Source organism: Moschus berezovskii, chromosome 11 (assembly GCF_049115385.1).
Source record: "Moschus berezovskii isolate FMDL1 chromosome 11, NW_MosBer_1.0, whole genome shotgun sequence".
Taxonomy (NCBI): domain Eukaryota; kingdom Metazoa; phylum Chordata; class Mammalia; order Artiodactyla; family Moschidae; genus Moschus; species Moschus berezovskii.
In genome coordinates, this window is record NC_142470.1 from 107,878,310 (window position 1) to 107,901,222 (window position 22,913).

Consider the following 22,913-nt stretch of genomic DNA (forward strand, 5'->3'; position numbering starts at 1 on the left):
TTTACCATCTAAGCCACTAGGGAAACATAGGAAAATGCCCAGTAAATCCAACTCCAGGAGGGATGAACAGCATTATGATTGACCAGTCATCTTGTTTCCGCTTCTTCCATTGTTTTAGGAATTTACTATTAATAAGACCCAGCCCTGCTCCTGTCCTCATCTATTTAAGGCAGCTGTGTGCTCACCAGGCTCTTTGATTTGGGATAGAAGTTTTCTAGTTGAAGGCAGGTGAATTCAGGATGATGTCATTCATGGCGTTCTGATTCAATATCATCCAAACCTACCCCCCTCAACAATACCGACCTGTACTAAGCTAAAGCACACACATGTATGAAGGGAAGCTTCTATCTGTAGCTATTAAAAATGTGCCTTGTCTAACACAATCCCAGACTTTCTTGGGCTTCACAAACACACATGGCTCAAGAAAACCCGTATGGAGATTTCTACTCCCATAACTTAAAAAACAGCCAAGCTAAATTAAGTAACAACAACAACACAAAGTTGTTTCCCACACAGTTATACGTGCTCTCACCACCAAGTTTTCAGCTTGAAACAATTTCATGCTTGAGTTATTAACTTATGAAAATAGGCACAAAAGGGGGAAAATGTGAACAGATCCTCAACTATATTATTAGTCATTGCTACAGATGACTGCGTTCCGGCACAAAGGCGTATCTCAGCTTTGAACAAAATGTAGCTCACTAATGGGTTCTGCCTCGTGTACGTTTTTGTAATCATTATGTGACCGTTCTCTGTAATTCACCCTGGTTTCCATTAGGACGGTGCGCAGGGGGCAAGCACACACTCAAGCACGCGTGCACACACACTTTTAAGTCCCCTTTCATTTGTGGCTGAAAGGAAAAGTCGTGGAGCTGTCATTCATTTCAGGGAAGTACCACTGTATTGATACAGATAATATTTGGAACCTGGAGTGACAGATGAGTGTGTGGGTGGATTCTGAAAACACTGGTGGATGAGGGGGCAGCAGCGAGAAGAAAGGAAGCGAGTCTGGACGCAGGCAGGAGGAGACGGAGGCAGAGTGGGGGAGTGACCAGGCTTATCGGGGTCTCTGTTCCGTAGGGAAGGGAGGGGCATCTTTCTCGCTTGGCTGAGTGCGCTCAGGTCTCCTGGTTGAGCGGTGAGATTCCAGGCAAGAGCCCCACCTTGGGGACGTTCGTTTCTGGCTGTGGCTCAGGGGTGTCGCCCTGAACCCGTCTGAGTCAAATGAGTAACGAAGCCAAGTTTTGAGCCTGTTGATTCTCGCTTCTGTAAAGTCCAGAACTGGTCCTAGAAATCAAAGCTTGTGAATATTAACTTCTGAAAACAAGAGCAAAAAGAGCCAGCAAGAGAATCTGCATGGGAAAGAAATACAGAAGGGATATGAAAAGCTTGGAGAAGATCAAGCTTTCCAAAGACAAGTGTGAATCCCCAGAACTGTCTCCTAAATGGATCAGAGGCTGGGACCTGGAAGCAGCAAGCCCCCACCAAGAGCAGAGAGACTCTCCACGATTCTCTGCCAGCAAGAGAAGTCCTTGGCATCCCCCACCATAGAGCTGGCCAGGATAGGAACCCAAGTGGGAACCCAAGTGGCTCTTTTAACCTCTTTGAAATGTTAATGAATGGTTTGATTTTGTTCTTTCCTCCTCATTAAGACAAATGCGGTGTCATTTTTGAGGAATGTAATCTCACCTCCCAAGTCAACTGCTCATCTTTCTGCTCAGCTGAGTCCAAGCTCTGCCAGAGGGTCTCCTCCTGTCAGGTGACAGAAATGCCCGTCTTGCCAACGACCACTCTTCCACGGCTCTGCCAGGGGCCTCCAAGCCTCAAGCTGCTCTTAGAGCCCAGAACATACCACCCCCAGCTCCCGTGATAAGACAGATGTTTGTGTTAACACTCAACTCCAGTGTCCTGCTAGGCACCAAGCAGACTCAGGCACGGTGAAGGTGTCGGACGCTGCACCCTGCGGAAGGGAGCGGGCTGCAGAGAGATCAGGAGGACGGAGCCCCTGAGAGATCTGGGTCTTCAGCGGTGACGGAGCCCCACTCGGCCTCACCCCTCTCACCTGTGACACAGCGGGGCCACATGGTTCAACAAGCGGCAGAACTGGAGCTGCAAGCAGCTGACCCTGAACCCGAGGCTCACCTGTCATCATGCCACCCACTCAGGCCCTCCTCCCCCCTCCTCCCAATGCAGGGCAAATTCAGTGGGATGAACGCCTGCAGACGGGGGGGGGCCGGGGGCTCTGTGGTTTGCTCAGAGGCCACTAGAAGGAGTCAGGCAGTGTCTCACAGCCAGCGCCAGCCGCAGGGAAACCGGCTGGAGGGGCAGAGCTCTGCGCCCCAGAGGCATGGGCTGAAAGGCCCACAGTGCCCCACAGGGACACTCCTTGAGAGGGCGCAGCCTATGACAAGGACCTGGGAGGCTGATGAACTCTGTCCCATGGGCAGTAGGAAGTGGGAGAGGAACCTTCTGGAAAGCAGAAATTCACAGCTGGGGAAACCACCCGCCTTATCTCATTTCACCTGAGTTATCATCTCCACCGTCCACAGGACAAAGTCCTGCTTTTTGGTGGTGTTCAGTTGCTCACTCATGTCCGACTCTTTGGGAGCCCATGGACGCAAAGGCTTCCCTGTCCTTCACCATCTCCCAGAGTTTGCTCAAACTCATGTCTATTGAGTCGGTGATGCATTCAACCTTGTCCTGCCCTCAATCTTCCCCAGCATCAGAGTCTTTTCCAATGAGTCGGCTCTTCACATCAGGTGGCCAAAGTACTGGAGCTTCAGCTTCAGCATCAGTATTTCCAATGAATACTCAGGGTTGATTTCCTTTAGGATTGATTGATTTGATCTCTTTGCTGTCCAAGGGACTCTCAAGAATCTTCTCCAGCACCACAGTTCGAAAGTTTCAATTCTTTGGCACTCAGCCTTCTCTATGGTCCAACTCTCACATCTGTACATGACTACTGGAAAAACCATAGCTTTGACTATACGGACCTTTGTCTGCAAAGTAATATCTCTGCTTTTTAATATGCTGTCTAGTTTTGTCATAGCTTTTTTTTTTACAGTATGAAAAGGCAAAGTCCTGCTATGTGTGCCTCATCTCACAGAATCCTCTTGCCATCCATAAGATGAGTATTGTGATTAGATCCTCCCTCCCCCAGCTTTATTTTTAACATCTGAATCATTTTAAGTGTACATTCAATGGTAAGTACATAAATATTGTTATGTGACAGGTCTGCAGAACATTTTCATCTCACAAAACTGAAACTCTGTACCTATTAAACAGTCATTTCCCCCTCCCCACCCCAACCTGTGGCAGCCACCACTCATTTTCTGTTTCTGTGAATTTGCCTACTCTATATGCCTTATATAAGTGGAATCATACAGGATCTGTCTTTTCTGTGAGTTGCTTAGTTCACTTAGCTGATGTCCTCAAGGTCCATCTATGCTGTGGAATGTGTCCGAGTTCCCTTTCACGGGCTGAATGGTTCTCCATGGTATGAATGGACCACACTTGACTGTGCATCCATCTGTCAGTGGGTGCTTGGGGTGGCCCCACCTTTCGGCTGCTGTGGCCATGAGTGTGGAAAGCCTCTGCGACCCTGCTTCCGATGCGTGTGGGCTCAGTCGTGTCCGACTCTTTGCGAACCCGTGGACTGTAGCCTGCCAGACTCCTCTGTCCTTGGGATTTTCAGGCAAGAATACTGGACTGGTCCAATAAAAAATAAATTATTAAAAAAAAAAAAGAATACTGGATGGGGTTGCCATTCCTCCTCCAGGAGTTCTTCCCCACCTAATGATCAAACTCATGTTTCCTGCGTCTCCTATATTGGCGGGTGGATTCTTTACTACTGAACCACCTGGGAAGCTCATGCTTTCAATGTTTTTGTCCATATACCCAGAAAAGGAATTGCTAGATCACACGGTTGTCCTATTTTTAATTTTGGGGGGAACCTCCATACCATTTTCATCGGCAGCTGTACCATCTTACATTTCCACCAGCAGTGTGTAAGGGTTCAATTTCTCCACATCGTTGCCAATACTTGCTATTTTTTTTTAATTTTAATACTAACCCTCCTCTTGGGTATGAGGTGATATCCCCTTATAGTTTTGATTTGCATTTCCCTAATTCTCAATGGGGCTTCCCTGATGGCTCAGTGGTAAAGAAGCCACCTGCCACACAGGAGATTCGAGTTCAGTCCCTGGCTCTGGAAGATGCCCAGGAAAAGGAAATGGCAATCCAGTCCAGTATTCTTGCCTGGGAAATCCCATGGACAGAGAAGCCTGGTGAGCTGCAGTCCATAGTGTCACAAAGAGTCAAAGATACGACTTAGCAACTGAGTATGAGCATGAATTCTCAGTGATACAGACCACCTTTTCATGTTGGCCATTTGCTTGCCTTCTTTGGAGAAACAGCTATTCAAGTCCTTTGGCCAATTAAAAATCAGATGATTTGGTTTTGGCTGCTGGTGAGTTTGAGGAGTTTTTTACATTCCCCTCTCCCTCTTTTTTTCCCCCTGCTTGAAAAAATTAAAGGGTCAAAGAAGTGGATAACTTACTCCAGCCTTTGGACAGAGGCTACTTGATTCCACAGCAGCTGGGAAAGACTGGCCCACCCTCAGATGGGCAGCATCTGGAAAAGCTAAGAGCCCATCCTGCCAGCCACGAGGCTCAGGGCAGGCACCGCCCATCACATCAATGCACACCTGGTACTTACAGCCCCGTGTGCCAAAGAGCTCTTGGAAAACCAATAGCAAAGCACTGGTTTCAGAGACTCAGAAGCATGTAATATACATCTTAATAAAGGTCCCACTTTCTTAAGTCTTCCTCTCTCAAGGAAGGGTTGAAGGAAAAACACTGCTCGTGGAAAAATACATTTAAATGGATCGGTGCAGGGCAACCATCTGCACATCTGTTCTCAACAGGTTTCAGTTGAAACTACTGAAAATATACACAGATCTGTTTATGTGGAACCAGTTAAATATGATAAGATTTCAACTGAGAGGGTAACTATGGATTCAGTGGTGGGAAAACAAAAAGCACCTCCCCACCCCCCAACACTTGGTTTCCACACACGTTCCTGCTATTTTACCGCAGATGTTGTCAAGGGAATAGGATTTGCTGCGAATTAAAAAGATCTAAATTATTTGAGATTGGTTACAAACAAACTCAAGATGGTCCCGGCAGCCTCTCTGCAGTATGTAATTCTTGCCTCACCACCAATCTGGGCTGAGTGAGTCCTTTGTCATCGCAGAGGAGCCTACAGCTGGGAAATCACTTGTTTCTGAATAATTCTGTCTTCACTCCTCCAACAAGACATTCGAGAGGAAGCCAGCAGGGAGGCTGCTGCGCACAGAGCACCCAATTGTCTTCCCTCCTAAAAATACACTGGTGGCCCCTAAGACATGCAGGCAGAGGGGAGCGAGCTTTAATGGACACCCTATGAGGTCCTGGGCTTCCCAGGTGGCGCAAGTGGTAAAGAATCCGCCTGCCAAGGCAGCAGACACAAGAGATGTGGGTTTGATCCCTGGGTTAGGAAGATGCCCTGGAGGAGGAAATGGCAACCCACTCCAGTATTCTTGCCTGGAAAATTCCATGGACACAGGGGCTTGGAGGGCTACAGTCCATGGAGTTACAAAGAGTCAAACATGACTGAGCGATTGAACGCATACCACATAGCTATGAGGTCCCATTCTCATCCCATTACAGAGATAGGAAGACTGAGGCTATAGGATGATTTGCCCAGGACCACACTGGCAGGAGGGAGTGAGGTGTTTCAAAGGAAGAAAGGTTGCTCCTCCTGTCTAAATATTCCTTGGGATGAGGCCACAATTCAGAGAACTATAGGGCTCAGCAGCTAAGAGGTGAGGGGCCCTGAGCAGGTAATAAGTGGCTTAAGTGAATTGATACAGACATTGTGAGCCCAGATCGTAGGATTTTTTGTTTGTTTGTTTTATCTTTTGGCTGTGACGTGCAACATGTAGGATCTTAGTTCCCTGACCAGGGATTGAACCCACATCCCTTGCATGGACACACGGACTCTTAACCACTGGACCACCAGGGAAGTCCCCAGATCCTTCGGTTTTTGGAAAGAACCAGAAGTCATTAGGGCTTCCCAGGTGGCACTAGTGGTAAAGAATCCACCTGCCAGTGGAGGAGACTTAGGAAATGGGAGTTATATCCCTGGGTGGGGAAAATCCCTTAGAGTAGGAAATGGCAACCCACTCCAGTACTGATGTCTAGAGAATCCCATGGACAGAGGAGCCTGGTGGGCTACTGTTCATAGAGTCACAGAGAGTTGGACATGACTGAAGTGCTTTGCATGCAGAAGTCACTAGATTTCTACATGTTGGCTCAGGAACTGAAAACAAACCCAAAAAACCAGGCCCTGCTGTGATCTGCAGCCCTCGCTGTGGGTCTTTGGAGCTTTCGGCAGAGGCTGCCTTGACTTGGTTTGCTCACCAGATGGGACTCTGGGGGTCTGTCTCTGGTGCAGAAGGCCGTGGTCATGGGCAATGTGCCCCAGCTCAGCGCTTTGGTCCCTGACCCTCTTCCAAAACCTTTTCCTGCTTCTTCACTGGAGTTCTCATCTCAATTCCAACACACTGAACATACATTCATTTATCAGCATTCATCTGATAATTTCTCTCTTCAAAAGTGACATCAGTCTATAAAACGCACCACAGGAAACCCAAGAAGAGCAGTCACATGTATTCAGAAATTGACATCCGACAACATTCCCCACCCCCGGCATCTCCCAGGGGCTGGGCCGTGATTAATAAGCTTCTCATTCCTGCTGGACCTCATGCTACAAAAAGGCACCTATTTCTGTTCCTTGAAAATCATTTTTTTTTAAATAAGCAGGTCATTGTAAAACAATTGTGAATGGCAGCTTCATTACATGAGGATTTTTAGAACAAAGAGAATATTGCTCACACTATATGACCTGCTTGATGATACTGAATTTTAATTTAAAAAATGTTCACGTGTTAAATTGACAAGGAAGGTTTGACACTCGGGCTATAAAATAAATCAGGGACATAAAGTATGGTTGACAGATCAGTCAATGTTACTTCATGTTTGTCTTTTCTCTCTTTTTTCATTTGAAATTTTCGGTTTTGAACTAGAAATCACAGAGATGGGGAAAGTGGTAAGACCAGCAGAGGGGAAGAGAAAGGGAACCTTATTTGCCCTGTTAGCATGCACGCATGCTTGCTGCTGCTGCTGCTGCTGCTGAGTCGCTTCAGTCGTGTCCGACTCTGTGCGACCCCACAGATGGCAGCCCACCAGGCTCCCCCGTCCCTGGGATTCTCCAGGCAAGAACACTGGAGTGGGTTGCCATTTCCTTCTCCAATGCATGAAAGTGAAAAATGAAAGTGAAGTCGCTTAGTCGTGTCCAACTCTTAGCGACCCCATGGACTGCAGCCTTCCAGGCTCCTCCATCCATGGAATTTTCCAGGCAAGAGTACTGGAGTGGGGTGCCACTGCCTTCTCCCATGCATGCTTAGTCGTGCCCAACTCTTTGCGACTCTATGAACTGTAGCCCTTCAAGCTCCTCTGTTCATGGGATTTCCCAGGCAAGAATACTGGGGTGGGTTGCCATTTCCTCCTCCAGGGGATCTTCCCATCCCATGGATTCAACCTGTGTTTCCCGTGTCTCCTGCATTGCAGGAGGATTCTTTTACCTGCTGAGCCATTGGGAAGCCTCTATGAGGGCCTCAAATATCATCTTGTGCCAAGGGTCAGCTGTTGTCTCAAAGAGTCTGCTATCCCAGGCCACCCTAGAGTAGCCCTTTGAAAGGGCCAGTTTTTCTGAGCAACAAATACGGGACTGCTTCCAGGTGACTAGTGGATCTCAGGAGCCTGATAACTGGGAATGAATTATTTTGAAGCAATAGGGTCAGGAAGATCCCCTGGAGGAGTAAATGGCAACCCGTTCCAGTATTCTTGCCCAGCAAATCCCATGTGCAGAGGAGCCTGGCAGGGCTATGACCCATGGGGTCACAAAGAGTTGGACACAACTTAGCAACTAAACAATAATAATAGATCAAATGGTGTGTGGGCAGGAGCAGGATGGTCAAGCCAGTCCAAGCTTCACTAGTTATAAGAGAGTTGTCTTCTGAGATGATGCAATAACTGAATAGGAAAATCCAAGTGCAGAAAGCACGTCAGTGTGCTGGGTTTAAGAAAGGCCATCTAATGCAGGTGGAAGTGGTCCACTTCCCCTCCGGATAGACCTTAAGGACATAATGTGTCAGTTCATGCCCTAAAGTTCCATGAACAAGGAGCTATTTCACCCTAATTGCAGAGCCTCAGTTCTGGCCAAGGGGCCCAAGGTGGAAGGATCAGATCCATCACAACCTATGCAAGAGGGAAGCAAGTGACTTGATTCTTGGGAGCCCATCTCACCCTGGGACAAAGGAGCAGACTACAGGCTTCTGGGGAAGGCCTGTGTCTTGGGGATGGAGGTACCAGCCTCACAATGTGGAAGCCTGAACGCCTGCTTCCTGCCAGAGAACAGATGTGCAAGAGGGGGTTGTAGAGCTAACCACAACTAGAACAGGGCCTCAGTGCTTGCTGGAAAGAGACAGAAATGTACTCAGAGTCCAGGGTCCACAGCAGGGACACTGAACAGCAGGTGCAAAGTCCCTGAGGCTGGACTGGCCTGAGCAGAGGGGGTGAGCCGCAGCCCAGGCCTAGGGGAGGTGCTGGCCATGCACAGGGAGGAGTCAGAATGCCGTCCTAAGGGCAACAGGGAGCCACTGTTGGGTTCTAAGGAGAAGGGTACAGCTCAGAGTCTTTCCCAAAGATCAAGCTGGTTTGTGTGGAGAATGAGTCCAGTGGGGCGAGAGGCTGGACTGGGGGCCAAGTGGGAGATGTCACAGGAGAACAAGGGCTGCATGTCACAGGGAGAACCAGTGAGACCATGGTGGGGAGCTGGGCAAGGAGGGTGGGATAAGGTGACAAGGCATCTAACCCCCAGTTTCCTTGATGGGAAAATGGATGCAATAATTCCCATCTCTCAGAGGGGTTGTGGAGATCAGAAATGGACGTGGTGCCCCAGCCCAGAACATGTGCCCAAGAACCGAGAGTATCACTGTGTCCCCACTGCCTCCCTGTCCCCACGAGCACGGGCAGCAGACGCTACCTTCAGAGGTGCCCCTTCTGACCCCTTGTCCCCAGTAAAGTGGAAATTCGTGACTGGGTCAGTATTGGAGACAGGACGGGCCTGGGCCGCTCCTTCTGAGAAATCACGTGCAGCTCCGAAAGCAAAGCAGTGATGCAATGAACTTCCGGGTTCTTAAGAGCATTCTGACGGTCATGAAAAGCTCACAGGGCGCCGACGGGGACTGGCCCAGCAGTCACCGCCATGGAGGCCTCTCTCGCGCCTGTTGCCGTTGTTCAGTCGCTAAGTCGTGTCCCACGCTTTGCGACCCTGTGAACAGCAGCACGCCACGCTTCCCTGTCTTTCACTGTCTCCCAGAGTTTTCTCAAACTCATGTCCGTTGAGTCAGTGATGCTGTCTAACCGTCTCATCCTCTGTCATCTCCGTCTCCTCTTGCCTTCAATCCTTCTCAGCATTAGGGTCTTTTCTAAATGAGTTGGCTCCTTGCATCAGGGGGCCAAAGTATTGGAGCTTCAGCTTCAGCACCAGTCCCTCCAATAGGGTTGATTTCCTTTAGCATTGACTGGTTTGATCTCCGTGCTATCCAAGGGACTCTCAGGAGTCTTAGGGTGACAATACTGCCCAGAGCACAACCGAGGGGCTGGACCCAGGATGGTCCTTAGGGCAGGGATCCATGTCCCTAGCCTTCACACCTGGAGAAGCAGAAGTGGGCATTGGGGAAGGCCGAGGAATTCCCACGATCAGGTCAAACACTCCCTTCTGAGATCTGAGTTTGCAGCCAGCCTTGCACACAGCCCTCCACAAGATCCTCATGGTCCTCACGAGAGGGGGATGCTTGTGAGTTTATTCACAAGAGAAACTGGGCCTTTCCCTGCAGGGTCTCCCTACAAGCTGGGAGGGCTCCCTGGAGGAGGAAGCGGGTGGCAGGGCTGTGGGAAGGATGGGGAGGGCGGGTGATGGGGCAGAGTTCCCAGATCAGCGTGGAGCCTGGAGAAGGGCACATGATCGGTTTTCTCTGAGCCAGCACATTTTCCATTCTAAATATAGCCCAGGATGACCCAAGACATCTTCTCCCCGCAAGGAAACCTACAGTTCTGTATTTTGCAGCACTTGTGTGATGGCTGGAAGAAATAGGCAGCGAGACAGGCTCTTCACTCCTGTGCCTGATCCCACAGGGCCTTGGGGCCTTAGGAGTGACGTCTGCCCCTCTCGAGTGTGGCGCTGGGTGAGGCGCTCTCTCTGGCCACCACTCTTTAGTCGATACCAAGTATTTTGCCAGCCTGGTATCTCCCTCCAACAAAGAGAAGCAAGGCTCCTATTCACCCGGGAAAGGCCATCCATCCATCATCCCAGGCCGCGATGCGCGACCCTTTCTGCCATCCTCAGGCCGCTGCACCTTGGGCATCTTGCATGCAAGGCCCAGCCTGATGGGTTTTCACTGGACAGCAGATTCCCACCTTTCCTCAGAATCCTGCTAGAGCATCAGGCTTCTCCATCACAGTTCTGGAAGGTGCGGGCTTTTCTGCAAAGGGGGTAACCGCCACAGGCCTGGGGCACAGTGGTGACTCTTGGCTCCAAGGCTCTTGGCTGCTTGTTTATTTATAATTGAGGGGACTTTTTTTCTGTATCTGAGTGGGGCTCCGCTAATTGCTGCACAAGCACTTCTGGGGAAGTTCAAGTTTTCAGAGGCCCGCTGTTAACTCTGACAGTGCCAGGGCTTCCCAGACAGGGCGCCCCGAAGGCATCTGTAAAGCTGCTTTATAAGAGGCACAAAGCACGGTGGTCATCTCCGAAGGGTTAAGGATTGAGACGTGAAAACAGTCATGTCAAGTTATACACAGCAAACAGTAAGCAATGCAGGCAAGGGAAAAGGAAGATGGACAGGGAAAAAACAAGGACACAGGGACACTCTCCCCTCTCCCTCTGATAACCTCCCCTTGCCCCCTTCCCTGCAACAACCCGACAGAGACACAGATGCGGCAGAGTTAGATCTGACACACCGTGTCCACAGCAACGAAAGAAAACATATCGAGTTACTCGGAGCCCCATTCAGACCGGGGCTTGGGCCTCCCGCGCGCAAAGCTCTGTGGAGGAGAATAGGCCTCCTCGGCGTGTTGTCAGACCCACACCCCTGAGCTCTGCTCGCCTGACCCTGACGGAGTTTGCCGGCCCGGCCCCCAGCCAGCAGGCTAATTCCCTGCCTGGCAGGTGGAGACAGGTAAAACAAACCCAAACGGTACTGCAGGCTGCAGGAAACCTTCCTTTTAAAACCTGATTCACCTCCAGGGAGAAAACACGCAAGAACTTGACTCTGGACGGTCCTCTGTTTTCTTAGGGCTGCTGGGAGAGGCCTGGCGGCCAGGGTAAATAAGGCAACGGGCTTCAGGCAAAGACCACTTCCTACCCTCTGTTCCCGGCCCAGAGTCAGCTGTCAATCTTGCAGGATGGAGGCGATTTGGGGGAAAAAGGCTGGTGGAGAGAGAGGGGGACCCCAAGGGAGAAACATTGGCCACAGGTGCAACCGGCTCACCCTGCCAGAGCGCAGCCCCCGAGTCTGTGCTGCTCAGAGCTCAGTGCCCGGGGAGAGCAGACTGGGGCTCCTGAAATGTCAGCCAGGGGGGTTTCAGCCTCTGCTTTGAGCAGCTGGACAGGCAAGCAGGCTGCCAATGGGGACTGGCTGAACCTCTGCTGTGTGTGACGCGGGGCCGGGGAAGGCCAGGGATGTCTTAGTCATCAGTCAGTGGCCCTGCCAGCCAGCACAGGGAATGCCCCAGGAGGTGAGACAACCAGCTGGCACAGAGCATCCATAGTCAGTATGCTCCCTGGGTCACCAGGTGTGAGGTCTTCTCAAAGCCAGTACATCTAGTTTTCCTACTTGGGCTTGGCCTGACCCTAGGGCTCCCCTGGTGGCTCAGACAGTAAAGAATCTGCCTGCAATGTGGCAGACCTGGGTTCAGACCCTGGGTTGGGAAGATGCCCTGGAGAAGAAAATGGCAACCCACTCCAGTATTCTTACCTGGGAAATCCCATGAACAGAGGAGCCTGGCGGGCTCCATGGGGTCTCAAAGAGTCAAGACACGACTGTGCGACTAACACTTTGACCCTAGGCAGGCAGGGCGTAGCATCACCCCCGTTTCACAGGGGGACGTTGAGGCACAGCGGGGCTGTGTGAGCCAGCATCACAAATCCTCCTCTGCCTGCTCTCCTCTGGGTAGGCTGAGAGTCCTGCTCCAGTCCCGGCCCCCAGCAGGGGCACTGATGTCAGCTCACACCGGACTCTGCCGGGGACCTGAGCTCACCCTATGTCTGTGATGCAAAGATTACGGGGCCCAGGGGAAGGGGGAAGCAGAGAGCATCCAGAGCTGCTTCAGACACAAGGGACCCGCCCACCACATCCCCTTCCCTGCCTCTGACTTGATGGGCCCTCCGACTTGGCTCCCTGTGCAGAAAGGATGCCGGGATGGGTTGATTTGTTGTTCAGTCACTAAGTCATGTCTGACTGTTTGCAACACCATGGGCTGTAACCCGCCAGGCTCTTCTGTCCATGGGATTTCCCAGGCAAGAATATTGGAGTGGGTTGCCATTTCCTCCTCCGGGGATCTTCTCAACCCAGGGACTGAACTCGAGTCTCCTGCGTTGGCAGATGGATTCTTTACCACTGAGCCACCAGGGAAGCTTTATGTCCCCCTAAAGTCACATTATAAAGGCCTAACCCTCAGAAACTCAGAATGTGATCTTATTTGGAAAGAGGGTCATGGCCAATGTAATTAGTTAAGGTGGGGTCCTGCTGAAATAGGTTGGGCCCCTAAGCCAACATAACTGATGTCCTTATAAAAGTTAAAAGGGGAAATCTGGACACAGAGCTATGCACATAAGGAGAACATCGTGGAACTGCCCTGGTGGTCCAGTGGCTTTCACTCCACGCCCGCAGTGCAGGGATCCCAGAACTAGATCCCATAGTTCAGTTCAGGCCAGTCACTCAGTTGTGGGGTCTGACTCTTCGAGACCCCATGGACTGCAGCACTCGAGGCTTCTCTATCACCAACTCCCAAAGCTTACTCAAACTCATGTCCATCGAGTCAGTGATGCCATCCAACCATCTCATCCTCTGTCGTCCCCTTCTCCTCCTGCCCAACACCATGAGATCCCACATGCTGTAACTAAGATGCGGCACAGCAAAAAAAACAAACAACACACCAAAGAGAACATAATGTGAAGATGAAGGCAGAGATGGGGGTGATGCAGCTACAAGGTAGGGATCACCCAGGACAGCCAGCCAACGGCCAGGAGCTGAGAGGGGCCTGGAGCAGGCTCCCCCTCGAGCCTCTGAAGGGGCCAGCCCTGCCGACCCCTTGATCTCGGGTTTCCAGTCTGCAGAGCTGGCACAGTCAGCTTCTGTTCTAAGCCCCCGGCTTTGATACTTGGTCATGCTGCTCCCAGCAAACTGATACAGATGCTACTAAAAAGGCAAAGATGAGGGACCCAGGTGCTGTGGGTGGCTAACCTTTAAAACGACCCGTGAAGGCCCCTCAAGCTCTGTCCTACAGGCACTGAGCCTATTTTATGTTGGAACAAAGGGTGAAACCTTGCAAGGCAAGCATAGCTCAGGAGTTCTCAGCTTAGACTTCCTTCTTGGAATCCTTACCCTGCCTTGTTCTCAACAGAAATTATATTGTTTATTTCTCCCATAAGGTCTCCAAAGCAATGAAAGCGTCCCCAGAAAATGGGACTCTCTGGAAACCATGGTGTAGAACAATCCCTCTTGTCTAAACAACTTACACACTTGGCCTCTTGTGAATTTTCGTTATCCCAATTTGTTTCCAGGAGGAGACCTGAAAACTCTTTCACATGATGGACATTATGAATGATGCTTCTAGTGTTAGCATACCCAGGTGAGGAATTAGGTCCCAATGAGTATTGGTAAGGCTTCCCTGGTGGCTCAGTGGTACAGAATGCACCTGCCAAGCAGGAGACTTGGGTTTGATTCCTGGGCCAGGAAGATCCCTTGGAGGAGGAAATGGCAGCTCATCCAGTATTCCTGCCTGGAAAATTCCATGGGCAGAGAAGCATGGCAGGGCTATAGTCCACTGGGTCATGAAGAGCCGGACACAACTGAGCACACAGATACAGAGATGAAGACGACATGTAGCCAATTTTCCATTTGTTCGGAAACAAACGATCCCATAGACTTCTGAGAACTGGAAGATTCTTTAGAAAATATTCAGTCCACTTCTTTGATAAGAGGTCATCCAGGGTGGCACAGCTGGTTCAGTGGCAGAAGGGAGCGTGGAAGCCTGGTGTTCTGGTTTGAAGGCAGGCTGTCTATCACAAGGAGAAGGATGTCATCTGTAGAACTGGTGTGGGTGAGGGGGGTCATGCATACCCTGTTCTGGAAGGTTCCCTCTACGGGCTCCTGGACATTTCAGTTTATCCTTTACACGCCTCCAAGAAAGTCCAGGCACCTTCATTCCATCTTCTCCAAAGCTGTGAGAACCCCACCCCAGTGCAGCCAGCCACACAGACTGTTCCCGGTTGCAGAGAAGCCAGTCCCTGCTCCCTGTCACAACTCCATGGATACGATCGAGGGCGGGGGGATGGATCACCCATTTATGGTGTCCTGCAGATCTCCAAAGAAGGTCTGTTTCCAACCACTGAGGAAGCAAAAAGCAAAACAGACCTGTCGGCTCAGCCACATGCCTTATTGTTTTCAATCTGAGCACGTGTTTTACATCAAGAGAAGGGCTGTGGTCGGGGTAGAGGGAGCCAAAGGGAGATTCAAAGGTTCTTCAGCTCTCAAAGATCTCAACCTCTTCAAAGTTTCAACCCTCAGAGCACTTGCAGGGTTTCATTCCACTCAGCAGGCGCGTTTCTGCCCACACGCTCAGGTGCCACGTGCATGTGTGGGGAATCGGCTGTGGTCCAGAAGGACAGCTAAAGGAAACCAGATGGTTGCCTCTCCGCAGATACTTTCCCAAGAGGATGTAACTTCTCCTTCGGGATTTGATAAACTCCTTGAGGGCTTCCCAGATGGTGCAGTGGTAAAGAATCTGCCTGCCATACAGGAGATGTGGGTTTGATCCCTGAGTTGGGAAGATCTCCTGGAGTAGGAAATGGCAACCCACTCCAGTGTTCTTGCCTGGAGAATCCCATGGACAGAGGAGCTTGACGGGCTACAGTCTATGGGGTCGCAAAGAGTTGGACATGACCGAGTGACTAACACTTGCACACTTTATTCAGATTTCCTTAGCTTTGTCTCCATCTCCATCTCCTGTTCTCGGACTCCATCCAGGACATCGTGTTACGTGAAGTGGTCCTGTCTTCCCAACCCCCTCTTTGTTGAGACATTGTCTCAGACTGTCCTTGCTTTTGACCTGGACATTTTTTAGGTATTTTGCAGAGTGCTCCTCAGTCAGGATTCGCCTGGTGTTTTCTCACGATTAGGTTGGGATTATGGATTTCTGGGAGGAAAACCCAGAAGTCAAGTGCCATTCTCATCACATTACAGCAAGGGTACACACATTCAAGACGCCTTATGACTCTTGATGTTGACCTTGATCTTCTGTCCAAGGCAGTGTTTATTCGGCTTCTCTAAAGCTTATTTTACTTACTTGCCTACTTTAGGTCTCAGCTGTGGCACGCAGGGTCTTTGTTGAAGCTCATGGACTCTCTAGCTATGGCACGTGGGCTCAGTAGCTGTGGAGCATAGGCTTAGCTGCTCCATGCATGTGGGATCTTTGTTAACCGACCAGGGATTGAACCTGCGTCCCCTGCATTGCAAGGTGGATTCTTTACCACTGGGCCACCTGAGAAGTCCTTCAAGGTTCTTTTTCTCCCTTTCCACACTGTACTCTTGAAAGGAAGTTTCTGTGTACAGGAACTCTGCGCCACCTCCTTGGGGGCAGAGTATCTACATTCAGTTCAGTTCAGTTCAGTTCTGTCGCTCAGTCATGTCCGACTCTCCGCGACCCCATGAATCACAGCACGCCAGGCCTCCCTGTCCATCACCAACTCCCGGAGTTCACTCAAACTCATGTCCATTGAGTCGGTGATGCCATCCAGCCATCTCATTCTCTGTCGTCCCCGTCTCCTCCCGCCCCCAATCCCTCCCAGCATCAGACTCTTTTCCAGTGAGTCAACTCTTCGCATGAGGTGGCCAAAGTATTGGAATTTCAGCTTTAGCATCAGTCCTTCCAGTGAACACCCAGGACTGATCTCCTTTAGGATGGACTGGTTGGATCTCCTTGCAGTCCAAGGGACTCTCAAGAGTCTTCTCCAGCACCACAGTTCTTAATTATCTGAAATTCCACTGTGTGGGAGACTGACCTACTCTCCATCTATTTATCCATATTATCAGTATGACATTGTCCACATTTATTCTATATTGGATTATTTATACTAAGACTGTTTTATTGCTCACATTGTCTCTGCCTTGGCCAATGGGGGCTCTTTCTCGCAGTGCTTGTGTTCCTTGGACACACTTCCATCACTGCCTATCGCTGTCTGCTCTTCTGAGTACTTACTCTCTGACCCCAGAAGATGCTTCAGGCTCATCCTGCCCATCCTAGAAACAGCCATTTCTCCAAGAAGTCCTACTCCGTTTTACTGGAGAATAGTCATAAAGCCAAAGACCTGGGCACTAGGTGTGCTTACTTGCTACAGGGATGTCATTTCTTTCAGGACTTCTTAGCTGACAGAGCAAGTAAATATGGGAACTGGGACTTGCCTGGTGGTTCAGTGGCTAAGACTCCATGATCCCAATGCAGGGGGCCGAAGTTCAATCCCAGCTCAGGGAACTAGATTCCACATGCCACAACTAAAGATTCCTCATGCCACAACACACAATAAAATAAATAAAAATAAAAATAACGTAAATACGGGTATTTACACTAACCCATAGCTTCCCTGGTGGCTCAGAGGTTAACGCGTCTGCCTCCGATGCAGGAGACCCGGGTTCGATCCCCGGGTCGGGAAGATCCCCTGGAGAAGGAAATGGTAACCCACTCCAGTATTCTTGCCTGGAGAATCCCATGGGTGGAGAAGCCTGGTAGGCTACAGTCCCCGGGGTCGCAAAGAGTCGGACACGACTGAGTGACTGAACGGAACAGAAATCTATAAATGGGCTTCCCTAGTGGCTCAGATGGTAAAGAATCTGCCTGCAATGCAGGAGACCCAGGTTCAATCCCTGGGTCGGGAAGATCCCCTGGAGAAGGGAATGGCTACCCTCTCTAGTATTCTTGCCTTGAGAATCCCACGGCCAGAGGAGCCGGCTACAGTCCATGGGATTGCAAAGAGTCGGACATGACTGAGCGACTAATGATTTCACTGGTATATCTATAGATATGTTGTATGCATCCATCTGTATCGATATTAAGCTAAACACAAGTCCCTATGGAGGTCTACATTGCTAATCCACTGCTCTGTGGATCATTTCAGCCTCTCTGTAACCTGCCACTCCAGTGATGAGAAACTTGGCTCCCAGGATCTGCCATCCCTGTGTCTAACTCTTCAGCTTCAGATTTCATGACTCGGGGCTTCATTTCCCATACTCCCACGGGTAACAAGTTTCTTATCTCAGTATTCCATTATAGGGACACGTCACTGTTCCTCTGGTTACTTGTCGCTATATTTGGGGATTGTTTCTCGTCTTGAGCTATTAAAAGCAAAGTTGCTAGGGCGTCCCTGGCAGTCCAGTCAAGTTTAGGACTTGGCCTTCCAATGCAGGGGGTGCAGGTTCGATTCCTGGATGGGGAGCTCAGATCCCACATGCTTCCTGGCCACAGAACCAAAACAACAACATTGACTTTACAGAAACGGAAACAATGAAGACTTTTAAAATGGTCCACATCAAAAATTAAATATTTTTAAAAAGTAAAGCCACTGTTAACATTCATGTGAGCAGACATGTGCTTTCATTTTTCTTGGCAAATACTAAGAGTAGAGTGGCTGGGTCACAGGGCAGCTGTATGCTTATTTTTCTAAGAAGCTGCCCATGTCTTTTCCACACTGGATGTGCTATGCTGTGTGCCCGCTGGCAGTGTGTAAGGTGTCAGCTCCTCCACATTTCAGTCAGTGCTTTAAAATTCAGACATTCTAATGGTGTGCAGTGTCATCTTGTATTGTAGTCTACACTTCATTTCCTAATTCCCAATGATATTGTGCTCATTTGGCATTCATACATCTTCTTTGATGAAGTGTATGTTCTTTTTCCCATTTATAAAATTAGGTTGTTCTCTTATTACTGACTTTGAATTCTTTTTTTAATATTCTGGATGCAAATCTGTTGTTAGATATGTGACTTGTAAATATGTTCTAGTCTATTGCTTATCTTTTTGTCTTCTTAACGGTGTCTCTCACAGAGTAGAAGTCCTTAAATTTTATGAGGTCCGATGAATCCAACTTTTCATATATCATGCCTTTGTTGTCAGATATCTAAAACCTTTTTGCCTGACCCAGAATTTCAGTTTCAGTATCAGAGACTCTTTCTCTTCTGCCTAGAATTTTCTTCTGTATTTTCTTGCAGAACTTATACAGCTGTAGGTTTTGTTTTTTTGTTTTTTTTAATTTAAGTGGAGAACAAGTACTTCGCAATATCATGATGGTTTTTGCCATACATCAACATGAAGCGGCCATGGGGATACACGTGTCCGTCCCATCCTGAAGCCCCTCCCTCCTCCCTCCCCACCCCATCCCTCTGGGTTGTGCCAGAGCCTCTGCTTTGAGTGCCCTGCTTCACGCATCGAACTTGCACTGGTCATCTGTTTTACACACGGTAATGTACATGTTTCAGTGCTATTCTCTCAAATCACCCCACCCAGCTGTAGGTTTTAAAAGTCGACCTATGACTAATTTTTGGCAAGCCACTCCAGTACTCTTGCCTAGAAAATCCCATGGATGGAGGAGTCTGGTAGGCTGCAGTCCATGGGGTAGCTAAGGGTCGGACACGACTGAGCGACTTCACTTTCACTTTTCACTTTCACACATTGGAGAAGGAAATGGCAACCCACTCCAGTGTTCTTGCCTGGAGAATCCCAGGGACGGGGGAGTCTGGTGGGCTTCCGTCTATGGGGTCACACAGAGTCGGACACGACTGAAGTGACTTAGCAGCATGACTAATTTTGCGTTAATTTTTGTATACTGTGCGAGATATTCATCAAAGTTCAACTTTTTGTGCATGTGGATATTCAATTGTTCCAACATCACTTCACTTGTTTAAAGAGTACCTTTTTTCTACTGAACTGCCTTTGCATCCTGGTTGAAAATCAATGGATCTACTTCTAAAACACAGATTCTGTTCTGTTGATCCATCTGTCCATCTGCATGTCAGTACCACATTGTTTCACTCGCGTAACTTTACAATGAGGCCTAAAATCAGGGAGTGTTAGTCCTCCAAATTTGATCTTCTTTTTCAAAAATCCTTTAGCTATTCCAGGTCTACTATGTTTTCTTTTAAATTTTAGCATCAGTTTCAGTTCAGTTCAGTTCAGTCGCTCAGTCGTGTCCGACTCTCCGCGACCCTCCGCGACCCCATGAATCACAGCACGCCAGGCCTCCCTGTCCATCACCAACTCCCGGAGTTCACTCAAACTCATGTCCACAGAGTCGGTGATGCCATCCAGCCATCTCATTCTCCATCGTCCCCTTCTCCTCCCGCCCTCAACCTTTCCCAGCATCAGAGTCTTTTCCAGTGAGTCAACTCGTCGCATGAGGTGGCCAAAGTATTGCAGTTTCAGCTTTAGCATCAGTCCCTCCAATGAACATCCAGGATTGATCTCCTCTAGAATGGACTGGTTGGATCTCCTTGCAGTATAAGGGACTCTCAAGAGTCTTCTCCAACACCACCAGTTTATCAATTTCTAAAAAACACACACATACACACACAAAAAGTCTTTGAGAATTTTTGACTGGGATTGCATTGAATTGATATATCAACTTAGAGAAAAATCACCATCCTAAAAATATTGAGTGTTCTGACCCAGAACATGTATATCTTTCTATTTATTTAGAAGATATTTAGAATATTTCTGTTTATTTATATCTTATCTATTTTATTTCATTCTTCTCAGCAACACTTTGTAGTTTTCAGCATGTGCTGTGCTTAGTCGCTCAGTCATGTCCAACTCTTTGCAACCATGGACTGTAGCCCGCCAGGCTCCTCTGTCCATGGGAATTCTCTAGACAAGAATACTGGCGTGTGTTGCCATTCTTTCCTCCAGGGGATCTTCCCAATCCAGGGATTGAACCCAGGTCTCCTGCATTGCAAGCGGGTTCTTTATCATCTGAGCCACCAGGGAAGCCCAAGAATACTGGAGTGGGTAGCCTAGTCCTTCTCCAGGGGAACTTCCCGACCCATGAATCAAATTGGGGTCTCCAATGGCAAGCCACTCCAGTACTCTTGCCTAGAAAATCCCATGGATGGAGAAGCCTGGTAGGCTGCAGTCCATGGGGTCACTCAGTTGGACATGACTGAGCAACCTCACTTTCACGCATTGGAGAAGGAAATGGCAACCCACTCCGGTGTTCTTGCCTGGAGAATCCCAGGGACGGGGGAGCCCGGCGGGCTTCCATCTATGGGGTCGCACAGAGTCGGACACGACTGAAGCGACTTAGCAGCAGCAGCAGCATTGCGGGCAGATTCTTTACCAGCTGAGCTACCAGAGAAGCCCAGTTTTCAGGATACTTTCAAATCTGTTGTCAGATTTATTCCTAAATATTTCCTATTTTTTAGATTACTATCAGTGGCATTTTAAATTTCAATTTCTGATTATCCATTCCTGACACATAAAAATGCAAGAGATTTTCTTATATGATCTTAGATCCTGCCCTTTTTTGAACTCAGTTCTAGTAAGTTTTTGTAGATTCATATAGTTTTTGCCATTTTTGTTTGTTTCATGCAAGAGGATAAATCTGGTCCCTGTTACTCCATTTGACTGTGAGTAGAGGTTTGGAGGCTCTGTTTTTTGAAAAGTGTGTCTATTAACATGAGGCAGGGCATGGGGAGAGAGGTTGTTTGAAGTCAGGGCACAGTGTCAGCACGACCCAGCACACATCGGAAATCATGAATCTAGCCTGCTCTGGCTGAGGCCAACGGATGCAGAGGGTATTTCTCAGAACCTTCTGCCCTGGTAAGTAAGAGTAAAATATGTGAAGTCTAGATTTGGGAGTGCCCTCTGCAAATGAATGTGTTAAACTCAAAGATGATTTAGTGTCCATCATTAAAGGACACTCACCAAAGTATGGGACATCCATGTAATAGAATACTCTGCAGCCACCAAAACATGTCAAATAAGCTCACTGGCATGGAAAATGCTTGTGGTCTATGACAGGATTGGTTTTTAATGCTGCATAACCATTCATCACAAACCTGGGCAGCATAAAGCAGCACCCATTTATTATCTCACAGTTCTGTAGGTGTGGAGTCCGTGTAGGCTCACTGGGGTATCTGCTTGGGGTCCCACAAGCTGAAATCAGGGTGTCAGCTAGCCTATGCACTTATCCTGAGGTTCAAGAGAAGGATCTACTTACAGATGCTTTAAAGTTGGCAGAATTCAGTTTTCTGTGACTCTGGAGCTGAGATCTCCATCTCCCTGCTGGCTGCCAGCTAGGGTCTTTCTCAGCTCCCGGATGCCTCCCCTGTTTCCTTGGCTTGTGGCCTTATCTTCGAAGACACCAAGGGACATCAAATCCCTCCTATGCTTTGAGTCTCTCTGACTTCTCCTTCTGCCTTTAAGGGCACATGGGACTCCCCCTGGAATCGTCTAGACAATCCAGGTTCACCTGTCTATATTAAACTCAACTAACTAATAACCTTGGAGAAGGCAATGGCAAGCCACTCCAGTACTATTGCCTAGAAAATCCCATGGATGGAGAAGCCTGGTAGGCTGCAGTCCGTGGGGTCACTAAGGGTCGGACACGACTGAGCGACTTCACTTTTTCACTTTCACACATTGGAGAAGGAAATGGCAACCCACTCCAGTGTTCTTGCCTGGAGAATCCCAGGGACGGGGGAGCCTGGTGGGCTTCCGTCTATGGGGTCACACAGAGTCGGACACGACTGAAGTGACTTAGCAGCAGCAGCAGCAGCAGCAGCAACTAATAACCTTAAATTAAATCTACCAAGTTCTTTTGTGCCAAGTAAGGTAATCTTTTCATGGGCATGGTATTCATAGGTTCTGGGGTTTAGGCATAGAATCTTGGGGGGCCAGTTTTACAATTCTGCATTATATATAGTTACCAACTAAGGCCAGATATGATATAGTATGTGCAATATGATAATGTTTTTGTAAGAAAAAAAATGCAATTAAAAAATCATGGGTTATATTGAATTTCTTCTTTATCCTTGATGATTTTTTTTTTTTTACAATAAACACATATTGCTGGATAATATGAAGAGTTTACACAACTCTCAAACTCATAAAAATTCATTGGCAAGATGGAACTCAAGGTATATTTTCCCACAGACAAAATTGTTTTGGGGTGACTGGAGTCCTATGACATTCCACAAAAGACGTAATTCTAAAACTCCATGCCCCATGTATTATTTCTGCTGCTGCTGCTGCTAAGTCACTTCAGTCGTGTCTGACTCTGTGTGACCCCATAGATGGCAGCCCACCAGGCTCCGCCATCCCTGGGATTCTCCAGGCAAGAGCACTGGAGTGGGTTGCCATTTCCTTCTCCAGTGCATGAAAGTGAAAAGTGAAAGTGAAGTCGCTCAGTCGTGTCTGACTCTTAGTGATCCCATGGATTGCAGCCTACCAGGCTCCTCAGTCTAGCAGGCACTAAATTCCAAG

At 48.8% G+C, this 22,913-nt stretch overlaps 1 long non-coding RNA gene across 2 annotated transcripts in view; it reads right to left on the reverse strand.

Annotated features, from left to right (window-relative positions):
• Window positions 1-22,913, reverse strand: part of LOC148776259 (uncharacterized) — a 51,461-nt gene that overhangs the window by 1,725 nt on the left and 26,823 nt on the right. The gene's annotated exons all lie outside the window — the stretch shown is intronic.